At 41.4% G+C, this 15,762-nt stretch overlaps 1 protein-coding gene across 4 annotated transcripts in view; it reads left to right on the forward strand.

Moving 5' to 3' along the window:
• Window positions 1–15,762, forward strand: part of CDH12 (cadherin 12) — an 862,602-nt gene that overhangs the window by 145,716 nt on the left and 701,124 nt on the right. Inside the window, exon 2 of one of the 4 annotated variants that reach the window (XM_075125427.1) lies at window positions 14,305–14,437. The exons of the other annotated variants lie outside the window; for them this stretch is intronic. The gene's annotated coding sequence lies outside the window, so the exon portion shown is untranslated. The remainder of the gene's footprint in view (window positions 1–14,304; window positions 14,438–15,762) is intronic. 4 annotated transcript variants of the gene reach the window in all.

The following is a 15,762-nucleotide window of genomic DNA, read 5'->3' on the forward strand; positions in this document are numbered from 1 at the left end:
CAAGTGACTAGGCCAATCTCAAACAGAAAGTATGTGGTAGTGTCAGGAATTGAGCCCAGATCTGCATCCCACTGCTGTGTGTCAACCACAAAACTGGCCTTCCTCTCAGATTTAAATAAATATACCATAAAGAAACCAAGTTGTGAGGTGTGCAAGGTTGTCCCAGATATTATTTACTATTTGTATTATGGTAACACCTAGGAGCCCTAGTCATGGACCAGGATCCCATTGTGTAGGCGCTGAACAAACACAGAACAAAAAGACTGTCCCTGCCCCAAAGAGCTTACAGTCTAAGTATAGTGGAGAAAATATATTTGCTTGCTACACCCGGTGCTCTTTATTTCAATCCATAAAAAATGTTCTGTTCTGGAAAGCATTCAAGCTTACATTTTGTCTGACTTCATGACAGTAGGCTACACAGGCAGGTTAAAAGGGGATTGTGGCTGATAATTTCATACTTCTTAAGCAATTCATTTTCAACATTTCCAGCAAGCTCCACTGTAAGGGAATGGATGGCAGCTTGAATTAAGTGAGCTCTGCAGGTTGAGAGGTCAGAAGAAGGAAATATAAAGGTCAGAGAACCTCACCCAGTAATTTCTGCCTCAAGTCCATAACTTCTGTTATAGCTATAGCACATATTTTAGGAAGATATTAAGTTTTCATTTTACTTCAAGTCCTGGAGAATCCAGCACATTCCTAAATAAGATGTTCCAATGGTTATTAATCTGTCTTAAAAACATGTGCCCTATTTCTGTCTGAATTTTCCCTGCTTCTGCTTCCAACTATAGGATCACAATATGTCTTTTTCTGCTAAATTAAAGAGCTGTCTACTATCAGAAATCTTTCCCATATATATATTTATAGATCATAATCTATAAATCTCTTAAACTTCTCTTAGATAAACTAAATAGACTGAGCTTCTTAAGCCTCTCAATATATAATGCATGTTTTCCAGACCTCACATCATTCTTGTAACTCTCTATTTAATCCTTTCCAAGTTTTAACCATTCTTTTTGAAGTGCGGACACCAGAGTTAGACATAATCCAGTAATCATCAAACTCATGCTGTAAAGAGAGGTAATACCTCCTTCCAACTTCTACTGGATAGGCCTCTGCTTATACATCTAAGATTTTCATTTGCCCTCTTAGCTGCATCTTCACACTGTAGGTAATACTCAGTTGGTTATCTACCATTAAATCATTTGCCCCAATCCAGGATGCTGTCTCCTGTTTTATAAGTGTGACCTACATTGTTTGTTTCTCCATGCATGACATTGATTTGGCTATATTAAAACTCAGGCTGCTCAAATGATCCTACCCTACCAAGCAATCTCCATCATTATTTACCACTCCTCCGATTTGTAATCTGCAAATTTTAACAGTATTTTTTTTTATATTTTTCCCAGATCACTGATAAAATATTGAATAGCATTGGGCCAAGAACAGATCCATGTGGGGCCCGATTACAAATGCTCCCAATCCATGTAGGTCAGGTCCTGCTTCCCTCTCCCCAGCATAATGGGAAATAACATCGAGTTATGGGATTAACTGACATAAAATACACACAAGGTTGTGTTTTGTTTTGTTTACGTCAAATTAGCAGATGATCATTAAATCCAAGTAGCTAACTCCCTTGTAAAGGCTAGTCTGGATATTCCCCAATCACTTGCTTCAGAGATTAAAAAAACAACAACTTTTGTTCTTTACTCTGGGTATCAGCCTATAGTAAACCTAGGAAATGTCCAACTAGTCTCTACAAACATGTTAACTACATTGAGATAATTGGCAATCAACTAATGCCATAGTAAAAATTGCTAGTGAAGACAAGATGATAGGGCTGATGATCTGGCCCTCTGTTTTATGACCAAAGGCCAGAATCTTCCACACTTACATAACTTATATCATGAGTACATTTATAGATTCCAGTGGACCTACTCATAAAATAAGATGATACTTAGTCAATCCATTTATTATTATCTCATATTCTCTGTTTGAAAAACAGAGCAACTCAGTTACATTTCAGAGCAATCCTATTAATAACCACCACTTTAACTGATCTTGGACCTATTTTAGTATTTTTCATTTCAATGATATTTTTCCCATAAAACAATAAGGTGTCAAAAGTCTTAATTGCCCACCATCTGAGATACTTTTTCGCCTGGGATAGTATCCAACAGTTAACACCTTCCTGTCCCCTTTTTAGACGATTTTGCTCCATATCAGAAATATAATGTATTTTAACTCCTTTACCAATTTTGCATAGTACAGGCAGTCCTCAGACTTATGACACAATCATGTCTTAAGTCAAAAATATCATAGCTCGAATTTCCCATAGGCACAATGTCAGATCAAGCATCATAAAGTCGAAACCAACATCTTAAAGTTGAAATTTGATGACAATTTATAAAACAATTGTAAGTGTCGTTTGTCGGAACTCAAACATTGTAAAGTCGAGGACTGCCTGTATGTACATAAACATTTGGCCCCTCACTTTCTCTAAAGACACTGCTAAACTCTTACTCACCCACACAGTCTCATTGTGTGAATGGAACTAGTCGGGTCAATAATTATGTACCATTGTGATCAAGGGAGTCACACTATGACCCATGTAAGTATTATAGCAACACCCATGACAGGTTTCAGAGTAACAGCCGTGTTAGTCTGTATTCGCAAAAAGAAAAGGAGTACTTGTGGCATCTTAGAGACTAACCAATTTATTTGAGCATAAGCTTTCGTGAGCTACAGCTCACTTCATCGGATGCATACTGTGGAAACTGCAGAAGACATTATATACACAGAGACCATGAAACAATACCTCCTCCCACCCCACTCTCCCAGTTAAGGGCAATTTTGTGTTTTTCATCACAAACCACCATTTGGGCTATATTTTAGCTTAATAAAAACATTTGCTGGTCTCACCTTAGATCTCAGAAGATTTTTGTTCTCATCATACAAGTACTGCACACTGCTGTGCATAATTGCCAGTCTCTACTTGGGGAAACAGATCAAGAAATGGAAAAGCAGAGCAAGTTAAATGAACACAGTCAGGTTTTTTTTAAACGTTTTAAAAAAGATTAATCATAAAATCCCTGACAGTGTTATGCCTTTTCTACTGTCCATGAAGCTTTGCAACCTATGTTCTGGAAATGTTTTAGTGATTTGTGATATGGTTAAATAGTAACATGAGGGTTTTTCTTGTTCCTATTTGTTGTCATTCATTCTCTGATGTTAATCTTTCCCTATCCAGTGCATTCACTAGCATTCTGTTTGTGGGGGAAGAGCTGCTGGGCATTTCCAGTAGCTTGCTTTAAATAAAACAAAAATCAAATTTTCTTTTTTAGTTTTGTGTAAATCTCTACAGAATTTAAGGCTTTATATTTCCAATAAGCCAGGTCCAAGGCAACATTTTTCTCCCAAGATTTGTCCAAAATATGTGGAGTATTGTATATTGCCACACAGTACGCGTGTCTTTTTATTGCCACATTTCCAAAATTCATCCCTCGATATTTGAAATATTTTTTCTTGGTATGTTGGAAATTTAATTTATTCTATGTAGAAACTCAATGCCAACTAATTTAATTGTAAAATACTCGGAAGGCATCCTTCTGAATTTTGGAATATTCCCTTTTTTTCTATCTTTTGAAAACTTGACTTCTCTTCCCATTTCATCCGCTTGCTGTTCACCGTTAAACATCCTAGTTTGCTTTAGTATGTGTTTGAATTGAAGTTCTGAGTCAGCAAAGCACTTGAGCACATACTTAACTTAAAACATATTCTTAAATCCCACTGAAGTCAATGGAAGTTAGGTATATGCTAAAGTGCTTTAGTGCTTATGGAAGTTCCTGGATTGATAGCCCAGAATCTGAAGTTCTGTTTCACAAAAGAACAACAAACACAGGAAGAAGAATGCCAAGCTTTGTTCACAAATGTGCCTCTGCCCTGTCCTGGATGTACCATCTCTAAGTCTGAGGGAGTAGTTCATCCTTCACATTGAAACTACTAGTAAGTGTGCCAGCAGCGGTGGTGGTGTTTCCATTAGGAACTGAACTGAGACTACCAAACAGGCATGAGATGGCAATAACTTTTGCTCACTAGCAAACTGAACTGAATTTGAACCCAAGGCCGTCCCTAGCTATTTTGGTGCCCTACGCAGCCACCCATGAGCGGACTGTGTGGGGCCCCAGACCTCCGTGGGAAGAGCAGGGGTGGGGATGGTCCCAGGCCTCCATGGGGGACAGGTGCCCTACGCAGCTCCATGCTTTGCATATGGGTAAGGACGGCCCTGTTTGAACCAGTAGGTGAAAGCATGTGTGTTTAGAGGTGGCCAGAACACTTTTGGTAAAATATGCTGTTTTGGTAAAGCCAGAATGTTGCACAGAGACCTATCAGTTTCCACAAAAACTTTAGTAGGAAGGTTTTTGGGTCTTCAGGTGTGGGCAACCCAAGTTCAAATCCTTGCTCCTCTTGATTCATAGCAGAACATTTCATCACTGATCACTCCAAATCAGGGACTTGAACCTGAGTTTCCTACATCCTAGCTCACTATGCTAATCAAGCGGCTATAGGGCATGACACTGACGTACCCATGCACACTCTCACTCTCCGATGCAAAATGGAAACAAATCTCAAAAATTGCTAGAGAACAGAATTATTGTCAACTAGTCAGCTCTATGCATATCATAGAATCATAGAATATCAGGGTTGGAAGAGACCTCAGGAGATCATTTAGTCCAATCCCCTACTCAAAGCAGGACCAACACCAAGTAAATCATTCCAGCCAGGGCTATGATTCTATTAAAAAGGGTCCTTGAGACAGCAAGAGAAGGAAATAGCAGGAGACAAGGCAAATCTGCATTTCAGCACACACAGGGGAGGAGAAAGAGAATATAGTCATCTTCACCACCAGACTCCTTGTTTACTATTTGAATAAACTTTGCTTTGAGGGGTAATTCTCAAAAGAATCCACTTCAAAGGGTGACTGGACTACAGAGGTCAAGGACAAAAATAGCCCAAGGCTGGTGTGTTGCTAACAGGCTGCTGAGGTCAGAATTGTTGGACCAGGGCTGCAAATATACACAGACACTCAAGGTGTGAGCTACATGCTGTAAGGCTATTTGTGAGCAACCCAGGTTGGGAGATACAATAGCAAAACATTGTGAGGTACCCAAGGTTGCAGGGCAGCTGATGACACAGCCCCTCACTGGTCTGGATTGCACCCCGGAATGTGACAATATCACATTGCAAATATCATCATATGGAGATATAAGTACATCACAGCATGACCCAATAATGCCATTGGTTCAAGAGTGCAGTGTTTTGTTTTTATTTTGTTGATAACCTGCTTGGATAGTATCAGATGATAATGTTTGCTTAACTGAGTGTAGGGACCATAGGCTATATTGAGATTTAGGCCTGAGTAGCTTTAGTTGGCCAAATGTTTAATGAAAGTGAGCATTATTAGGCGATGTCCCAGCTTTCTGCTTTTTAGGCAAAAGGTTATTGGGGTAAAGTCATTCACTTGTTCTAGACTCTTTCCCCGCTTCTCAGCATTAATTTCCCAGTGTCATAATCTACTCATTGTCATGAGAATGTGTGAGAATAAGTGGACGTGTGAATGCTGACTAGTCTTAATTGTTTAAATATAATTAATGACATCTATGTCTTGGATCTAACGGAAGTCTGCCAACCAGCTCCTTATCACATTGCATTTTCCTGTGTCCAGTTTTCAAGATTTATCTCCTTGAGTTTATGAATGAATTGTTGCAAGACATATACACACTAAACTTAGGGTTGCCATGTGTCCGGTTTTTGACCAGAAGGCCTGGTCGAAAAGGGACACTGGCGGCTTTGATCAGCGCCAATGACTGGACTGTTAAACGTCTGGTCAGCGGTGCAGTGGGGCTAAGGCAGGCTCTCTGCCTGCCATGGCTCCACTCAGCTCCCAGAAGCAGCGCCATGCCCCCCTCCGACTCCTATGTATAGGGACAGGCGGGGGCTTTCGCATGCTTCCCCCACCCCAAGCGCCAGCTCTGCAGCTCCCATTGGCCAGGAATTGTGGCCAATTTCAGTTGTGGAGGCAGTGCCTGCAGACAGGGCAGTGTGCAGAGCCGCCTGGCCATGCCTCCATGTAGGAGTGGGACAGGGGACATGTCACTGCTTCCAGGAGCTGCTTGATGTGTCACCCAGATCCTGCACCCCGACCCCCTCCCACACCCTGTCCCAGCCCTGATCCCCCTCCCACCCTCCAAACCACTCGGTCCCAGCCCAGAGCACCCTCCTTCACCCCAAACCCCTCACCCCCAGCTCCACCCCAGAGTCTGCACACCCAGCCAGAGCCCTCACAGACCCTCACACTCCAACCCACCCTCCAAGCCCTGATCCCCCTGCTGCACTCTGAATCCCTCAGCCCCAGCCTGGAGCCCCCTCCTGCACTCCAAACCCCTCATCCCCAGTTCCACCCCAGAGCTGGCCCCCGCAGCTGGAACCCTCATCCCTCCCCCACACCCCAACCCCCTTCCCCAGCCTGGAGCCCCCTCCCGCACCCTGAACCCCTCATTTCTGGCCCCACCCTGGAACCCACATCCCTATCCCAGAGCCCATACCCCCAAAACACCCCAACCTTCTGTCTCAGCCCGGAGCCCCCTCCCATACTCCGAACCCCTCAGTTCCACCCCCCAGCCCAGAGCCCCCTCCTCACCCCAAACCCCTCATTGCTGACACCACCCCAGAGCCTGCACCCCCAGCCAGAGCCTTCACCCCCTTCCAACCCCCTGAGCCAGCCTGGTGGAAATGAGCAAGTGAGTGAGGGTGGGGAGAGTGAGCAACAGAGGGAGGGGTGATGGAGTGAGTGGGAGTGGGGACTGAGATGAGGGGCGGGGTAGGGGGTGGGGCAAGGGTGTTCGGTTTTGTGCGATTAGAAAGTTGGCAACCCTAAATGCCCTGGAATCTTCAATGTGAATTCAAGATGAAGTTTCTAGGCCATTCTAGGATCATGTATTATTACTGCTATCAGGCTGTAATATCTCATTGGCCCTTGAGCATATCAGGATGTCACCTAAAGCAGAGTAAGGGGACACTGATGCCTATAAAAGATCATATCCAAGCAAAAGAAAAGGGGTGGAGGGCTCTTTCACAACAACAATACCCCAAGTTGTATCCTGCTTTCTTCCCTGGACCAGCCATCCAAAGAAAGAGAGGAGAAAGACTCCACCCGTTGCTTAAGCAAAGCCTGACGTCTGAAGAGACCAAATTTCCCCCCACATCTTGGATGCAGAAAAGCTTCACGTTTCATTGTATCGTCAATAAAGATACTGATAAATAACGGCTTAGTTCCAAAACTATGACCAATCATGTGAGTTAAGGCTTTAAGAAGAAGTTGTGAAAATCCTTCTGTAAAGCAATTGGGTATGCTCAGATGTCTCCAATGCTCATTATAATGAGGGGGTACGTGTGTGTGTGCTTGTGGGTCTTTGTGTGTCACTAACTGTTCCCAAAGTATGTCTGTTTTTAACTAGTAAGAGCTCTCTGGGTTAAATAAGTGATTCTAAAGTGGCTAGAAATGTGAAATTCTAAAAATCATTTAATATCTGTGCAACACTGCCAGAAAGGAAGCTGCAGACATTGTGTTAAAGTGGGGACAGGAGATAGATTAAGTAAACAACAGTTTGATGTAGCTTCTGCCAACAGTGAAGCTTAACAGGAGAAAAGATCTGAAGGAGGAAGTTACTGGGAAAACAGTCAAAGAGCTTAAAACTACGTCAAGGACTAGTTTCAGAGTAGCAGCCATGTTAGTCTGTATTCACAAAAAAGAAAAGGAGTACTTGTGGCACCTTAGAGACTAACAAATTTATTTGAGCATAAGCTTTCGTGAGTTACAGCTTACTTCATCGGATGCATTCAGTGGACTAGCCTCTAACAGACTCTTGGCTAAATTGCCTAAATCAAAAGAAACTGCTTCTCCCTTAACCTTCCTGTGAAATATTAAAATAATTGTTTCCTTTAACAACTTCAATTGTTAATTTAATTACTAATTGCTGAGCCAGATAAATTGAACTATTAACATATTGATTATACTTCCTTTCTACCCTTGATTTGATTATTACACTGTGTTATTGTAAATTAGGTTAGGAAAACGATAAGTTAAATTGGCTAGTGAAATATTTTGCCTATACTCATATTTGTTCTATAAATGGCTATTTATTCTTTTAATAAATTTATAAAATATACAGTAGCCTGATTTTTCTCTTAAAATTCAATGCAAACAAAGTAGCCTCTCTAGAGGTAAAATGTAAAATCCATTAAAAATTATTCCTGAGCCCATCCTACATTTGAATTACTTAAAATAACACCCTATTATCCTTATAATGTCACTCAAGCCCAGTCATAACCACCAGGGGAAAAGAAATGCTGATTTGTTTTATATATTTTTCTCTTTTTTACCTTTACATTGTTAAGGAAACAGTATTTCAATGCTGACAAATTGCTTTTCGTGGGAAATAGCACCACAGGTTCTGATTGTTCTGCAGTGTGTATTGTTTCCTGATATCTGTTACAAGTGCAAATGGAATTCATGGATAGCAGAATTTCCCTTATTTACTTCAGTTTATAGCCCCCCTCTCTCTCTCTCTCACCTTACTAGGTTGCATTTCTATTAACAGACATCACTGTTTACACTTATTTAACAGTATGGATTGGAACAACCCTGACTCTCCTCCAGTGAGGGATGATTTAGCTACAAATCACTGTTCCAGCATGGAGATCATTAATCAGCCTTAGGCTAGATCCATTATGTGGAATTTCAGCATAGAAGAAATATTAACGGCTCCATGGAAGAAATGTTACCATCAGATTAGCTTTGACTCCCTGCTGGAGCAGCAAATTACCCTGAAGTAATAATTATAATACATTAGTAGAAGTTTAATTTCCAGTAAGTGCTGTCTGTTTAAGAGATGGCAATCTCGCCATGACTCAGAGAACAATAGATCATGTTATCAGCAAGAACAAACCTACATGGAATTAAAAGAAAGATAATAAAAAATTCATTACAGTTTGAAAACTGGAACAAAACATCCCCACAACTTTCCCAGCTGTAGTTTTGTAAACAAAACTCTGTTTACAAAACATTTCCCTTAATTAATCAACAAGAAAGCATGATGGTGTTTTGTTTTGTTTTTTTTAACCTGCAGATAAGACATGAATCTTCTCAATTTCCAATACTGGTTCCAACAATAATTTCTGGTTCTTTGTTATCATCCATGTATTTATATGTATGTAGGTGGGCAAAGAAATGGAAGGAGGAAGGTGTGCTTCAGCATATTGATTATGGGCCAGACCTTTATTTGGTTCAAGTGAGCATAGCTCTGTTGATGTTTATGGCGCTACACCAATGTACACCAGCTAAGGTTTTGCCCTTCTATGTACATCCCCAAATCTGGGTATAAAAGGATCCACTTGGTCTAAGTTGATTATAGATCACATTGGGGAGTATTGTGGGAAGCGGGGATCCATGTTGCTGGAACAACTTCTTAAATGTTTTTATCCCTATAAATCTCTGGTTTGAAACTTGTAAAGTAAAATGTCTACATTTAAATACAATTAGAATCCTCATGAAGGAATTCCAGGGAGATATTCTGAGCTCTATGCACAGTATGGTATGTTTGAAATATTCAGCCCAGCTCTGGTTCAGATTTTTTTAAAAAGAAAACTAAATTACTAGAAGCATTCGAAAGACTCACAACTGGATTTGAAATTGTGAAGGCATTTGTGTGTGTTGGATTGCTTGCAAAATGCAGTTTACTACCTTTCTCCATCCCTAAATGTTGGGGGGTTTGTGATGGAGAGATTAAAACTTTTTTTATAGCTGCTATAGACTTTGATTGCAAGTGCTGTTCTCACCATTTGTTAATGACTGGCTGTGCCATTTTACACAACAGATCAATGAGTCTTTCAGTGCTATCAGCAAAGGTTGCTGGGATTTTGGGCTTGTCAACCTGGGAAAACTGACCAGAATAGTTTTTACAAAATAAATTATTACAGACTAGCTGCCTGTATGGACCCTCCTATTCCAGAATGAGTGTCTTTTTTCTGGTCTAGCTTAATCCCTTTTGGATGTGAATTAAGCTAAACCAGAATGAAGTACTCTTATTCCAAAATAAGTGTCCACACAGAGATATTCTGCATTAGCTGTAGCATTTAAATTCAGACTCTACTGTATTCTGGAATAACATCCCCATATAGAAAAGGAGGACTTGTGGCACCTTAGAGGCTAACAAATTTATTTGAGCATAAGCTTTCGTGAGCTGTAACGAAAGTTTATGCTCAAATAAATTTGTTAGTCTCTAAGGTGCCACAAGTACTCCTTTTCTTTTTGCGGATACAGACTAACATGGCTGCTACTCTGAAATCCCCATATAGATAAGCTCACAGCCTGTTTTTAATGTTGGTGAATCTAGTACATTCAAAGTACAGTAAAAGCTGTGTTATTTGGCACTTTATCAACCGGGAAGCTCTATTAACCGGCATTTCTGATATCTCCCAATACAAATCTTCAATCTCGTAACCAGGACTCGTACACTGCCCACGAGGTCATGCAATTGCACATTCTGAACTCTATTTTTATGCAAAAGAGGCAGAAGACAAGTAAGCAAGCTGATACCAGGGATTTATTCAAAAAAGCAGCTTCTAGGGTATGTCATAGGGTCATTACAGATTCAGCCCAATCTCCTACACTTTCTACATCTACAATGATAATTGATGTTGATAATGATGACTCTGCAAGATACTGAAGTGCCTTCTGAATCATCAAAGAAAGATTAAATTATGTTCAGTATAGTTTTAGTGTTAAGTGTAGTTTTAGTGATCTGGGTGTACGTTATGCACTGCCCATAGTGATATATAGTGTCATAAGATAACCTACTGTATAGAAAACTTTACCTGTATACACCTAAGTGCTTCAAGAAACCAACCACTCTGCAGTGCAGCACTGCTACTGGATTGGTGAGTACGTGTATACTATTTTATACTTTGTTTTATTGTATTCTAATTATGGTATTCCATTGGTAAAAAAATATAAGTCTTAGTTAACCGGAATTTTTGATTAACCGGCAACCCCCCACCCCCACCCTACATCCCATTCTCCTCACATGCTGGATAACAAAGCTTTTATTGTATATGTGTTCAAATGCTTTTTTTTATATATATACTTTTAGAATTTTTTTTCATTATTACATATATTCTAAAGACTGGGTTATGTATGTGCCAGAGGCTGAAGACTATTCTTCAAGTTCACTCAAGTATTGATTTATGGAATCCAATGTGATTCCATTATAGTGTAAAGAGATTAATATGTTTTTAATCCTGTAGGTTTTGTGGTATGATTTATATTTCTCATGAATGTACACACTTGAAGGTTTTTTCTATTTTTCAGATTGATAGATCTGAAGTCAGATTGTCAGATACAGATCTAAATAAAGAATGTGATGGGTCAGACCCATAGCTCTTGTGGCAGTCAGGGACACACATACTGGTTTAAGAATAAATCGTGTCAGATCGGCAAAAAATGCAGGACCGCAAGTAATATGGGTATGTCTGTTTAGCTAAAATAAGAACTGTCTAACCCCACATCCAAAATTCAATCTACACCCATGTAACTCTTCTGCCAGGTAGACTCAGCAGCAACAAGGGCTGGATTCAATATCTAGAGGTTCCTCTTCATATCATAAAGCATAACCAGCTTGAGCAACCAACCAGTGATCTAGAAAAACTAAACAGTACTTCTGGGTGCCTGTAAGAGACAATACTTCTCCACTCGCACTCACTGAGTCTGTGCATAACAAAAGAAAACATTCAGTAAAACAGAAATGGAACTCAGCATTAATTTGGGAAAACACCACAAACACAATTCAAAAGCATGTCACTATAAGCAAACACCCACACCATACTATATTGGGCAGGGTCTCCTGCCTCAGTTTCCCACCTTACGGTGTGAACGTCTGCAAACAAATGTCCATGTAACACACCATCCCTGTTTCCATCTGTTGCACCCCACTCACAGTGATTGTCCTTGGTCATCCAAAACCCAAAATGCAGAGGCACATTTATACGGATCCACTTCCCACTCCTGAAAAAAAAAGTGTGTGTGTGTGTAGTGGGGTGGGGGTGAGGGGGCACATCAAGCAATACTTTCATGCTGCTGCCGCCTCTGCAGCTAGCTCAGTGCTGTTGTTAACTCTGCCACTGCTGGCTTCTCACTGCCACCTCTGCCTCTGTTACATCTTCAGCCACTCATCTCTGCCACTGTTACGATTGCTGCTGTTTGCGACTCACTGCCATGTCTGCGATGTCACATTCTGAGGATCCCCCACTTAGCCCAGCTGTTAGTGGTGTCAGATCCTTAGTGGTTTCTCTGGCTAACAGGCAACCTCTGTGCTGCTGTCTCTTCATTGCAACACTGTCTCACATCAGGTCTAAAGCTTATCTCCTAAACCTGCTCATCAATAATTTCAGCTCCAGTAATCACTGAACAGAAACAAGGACTCTCAGTTGAGTCCAATCAACTCTGTCTTTAAGACTGGAGAGGGGAGGATCAAATGGTGTCTAGGATATTTTAGGCAGAGTCCATCCCACACCTGTCCCCACCCCCTCTTATCTTTGATGGTATTTGACATCCCTACACCCGAAATAGCAAAGGATGTTCAGTTTAGGGACACCCTCAATCAGCGTATGCTAAGTACAGTTCTTCTGCCCTTTATTCGTACAATATGGATAACACCACTTCACTACCACTGCATTCAATATTAAACATCAATTGTTACCGAAAACTAGCCAAAATTGATCACTTTGGTAAAGCAATTCTGTCTGTTGAACACCTAGGCAGAGTAGATGTGTCTATGCAAATATGGTTTGCACCTGAAGTCTTTTCTCCCAGTGCATCACTAGATGTCAGGGGAGAGCTAATTCAGAGCCTGCTGACATCCTCCCCACAGCCAGAGTTTGTCTTTTGGGAAAATCTCACAGCATATTATACCAGGTCCAGCAATTGTCCCGATAGCCTGTGAGCTAAGTATATTGGTTGTTCACTAATTACCCCAGATGCATCCTAAGTTAACCTATTTACTGGCCTTATAACTCTGTCATGCCTATTGAGAGTGGGTATTGCAGGGGTGACGGGAGACTTGTCCTTGGTCTAGAGAGGGTGAGAGCTCCCTTGAGGGTCCCTCGGACACTGACATAGGTCACTGCATCTCCAGTTCTAGTACTGGAGGGTCTCTAGCACTTGTACTGCCTTCCATCGTAAGTTGCCCTTCAAGGCCAAGAAGCCCAGCTTGTGAATGGAGTAGTGAGTCTTGCTATTAGAAAGTCCTCAGCTGGCAAAGGCCACAGGTTTCCATTTGCCTTCAGCTTCCTGGTATAGGACTACTCCCAAACTGTCCAAACTGACATCCATATATAGGATAAAAGGTTTGCTTAGATCAGCAAAGACAAGGACTGGAGTATAAGTTAGGCAGCTAATAATTTCTTCAAAAACCTTTTCATGTATCTTATCCCATCCCATCAGAGTCCCAAAGGTTCTAAGGGGCCATAATGTCTCTGTTCGGGAGGCTTTGGAGACCTCCCCTTGCCCTTGGTCTTAGATTGGCTCTTACTGGACTGGTATCTGCTGGTGAGGTCATTTAGTGGCTTTATGGTAGTAACATAATTCTTCACAAACCTGCGACAGTAGCTGCTAAATCCTAGAAAGGTTTTGAGTTCTCTGTAATTATGTGTGTGCAGACATGTAGTGGTGAGTGCTTCTATTTTATCTGGATCAGTACTCACACCCTCTTGGGGCAAAATGTGACTCAGGTATTTGACTGATGTTCTGCAGAACTGGCATTTATCAGTTGAAAGCTTCAGTCGATAGGGTTCTACCTGGTCTAGTACTTTAAAAAATCGTTCTTCGTGTTTCTCCAAGTTTCTTCCAAATATAGTCTGGTCATCCAAAAAACCTAAGAATTGCAGTAAGTTCATGTTTACCATAACTTTCTCCATAAGATGCTGAAATGTGACAGGTACTCCAGAAATTCCTTGGGGCATGCGTTCAAACTGTTGGAAACCTAAAGAACAGAAGAATGCTGTCTTCTTATCTTCTCTCAGAGGAATCTGGTAGTATGCACTTTGAAAATCCAACACTGAGAACCACTGGCTCCCCAGAAAAAAAGTGCCAGGCATCTTGTACTCATGCTATGGTCTACTGATCAACTACAGTGTGTCTATTTAGGATGCAGTAGTCAATACACATCCAGATTTTTTCCACTCTTTTTACAGACTACCAAAATGTGGGAGGAGTATGGGCTGGAGGATTCTGAAGTGATGCCATTCACAATCAGCTCCTGAAGATGATGCTGCATGGCCTGCATGAGAGAGAGAGCAATTGTTCTAGATTTCTCTCTGAAGAGTTGTGAGTCTTGTAGTCTCATGATGTACTCCATTCCTTTCACACTTCCCATTCATGCAGTGAGAATACCTTGGATCTTTCACCAAGTTGCTTTCTCAAGTGAACCTTCTGCTCCTCAGACAATGGTTAATATCTAAAAATCAAACTTTGCAGGATCTATTGGTGGATCCTTGGCTTCACACTGGAGTTTCACAATGGTTTCAGGCTCAAAGAGGTCTGTTACATTCTGCCCTTGTTTCATAACCACATCAAAGCTTGTTTCATTAGCAATAGTATAGTCACCTTTTCTTGTGCTTTGACAGGTAAGATTATGACTCCACTTGGGATCAGCACTCCTTCAGGGAGCCCTCCTTCAGCCAGCTGCTCTACCATTGCTAGTGTTCCTGTACTGCCTTTTAGGCAGGTACTCATGATAAGCACTTCTCTCTCAATCATTGCAGGCACCACAATGGGAAACATGTGTTCTTCAGTGCTCCACTCTTGGCTGCTCTCTGTACTAGTTTCTCCAGCCTCTATATATAAGTTGAAACTTTCTTGCCCCTTTGCTGCTGAGCATTGAGAAACTTACAATAATGTCCTAAGAACCCTCTGTGCTCCCAGAGGTGTAACTGAGGGCTTCTGGGCAGTTCTTCACACTGATCCCATGGTTTCTGAGCTTCAGAGTGTGAATCACATCTAATGCTGACAGGTTTCAGAGTAACAGCCGTGTTAGTCTGTATTCGCAAAAAGAAAAGGAGTACTTGTGGCACCTTAGAGACTAACCAATTTATTTGAGTATAAGCTTTCATGAGCTACAGCTCACTTCATCGGATGCTTATGCTCAAATCTGTCTACTAAACACCCTCACTTTTCTGTATCTGGTACTGCTCACTCCTGCAACATTTCAGTTGTATGTTCCAATCAGGGTTCAAATGCCTCTTCCCCAGATATTACTATCACAGTTATCCTAGTGAATAACCTTAAGATAGGAGTTTCACTTAAGATGGGACAGCACAACCTTGCTTCTTATGCTTGTCTCAGTGCCTTTGCTCACACATTGGATGAGGTTGCAATCCCAGGCTTGGGGCTGTTGGGTCAAGGCCCAACAAACCCAACATATCAGCTGGGTCCTTCTTTTTTTCTCTAAGAAGGCTGACATATTCTCTAACAACTCTGCATCTGAGACGGGGTGGTGGTGACTGGCTTCCAGAGCCTACCAGCTTCCACATGTGGCCAGCCACTGCTATCTCATGTGGAACTTGTGGGGGTCCCACTGGCAGCTTACACAGTGTTGTAAAGGTACCATCCTCTCTCATAAACATTCTGCAGTTGCTCATGCATTTGGAGGC

Source organism: Caretta caretta, chromosome 2 (genome assembly GCF_965140235.1).
Source record: "Caretta caretta isolate rCarCar2 chromosome 2, rCarCar1.hap1, whole genome shotgun sequence".
Classification (NCBI taxonomy): Eukaryota; Metazoa; Chordata; order Testudines; family Cheloniidae; genus Caretta; species Caretta caretta.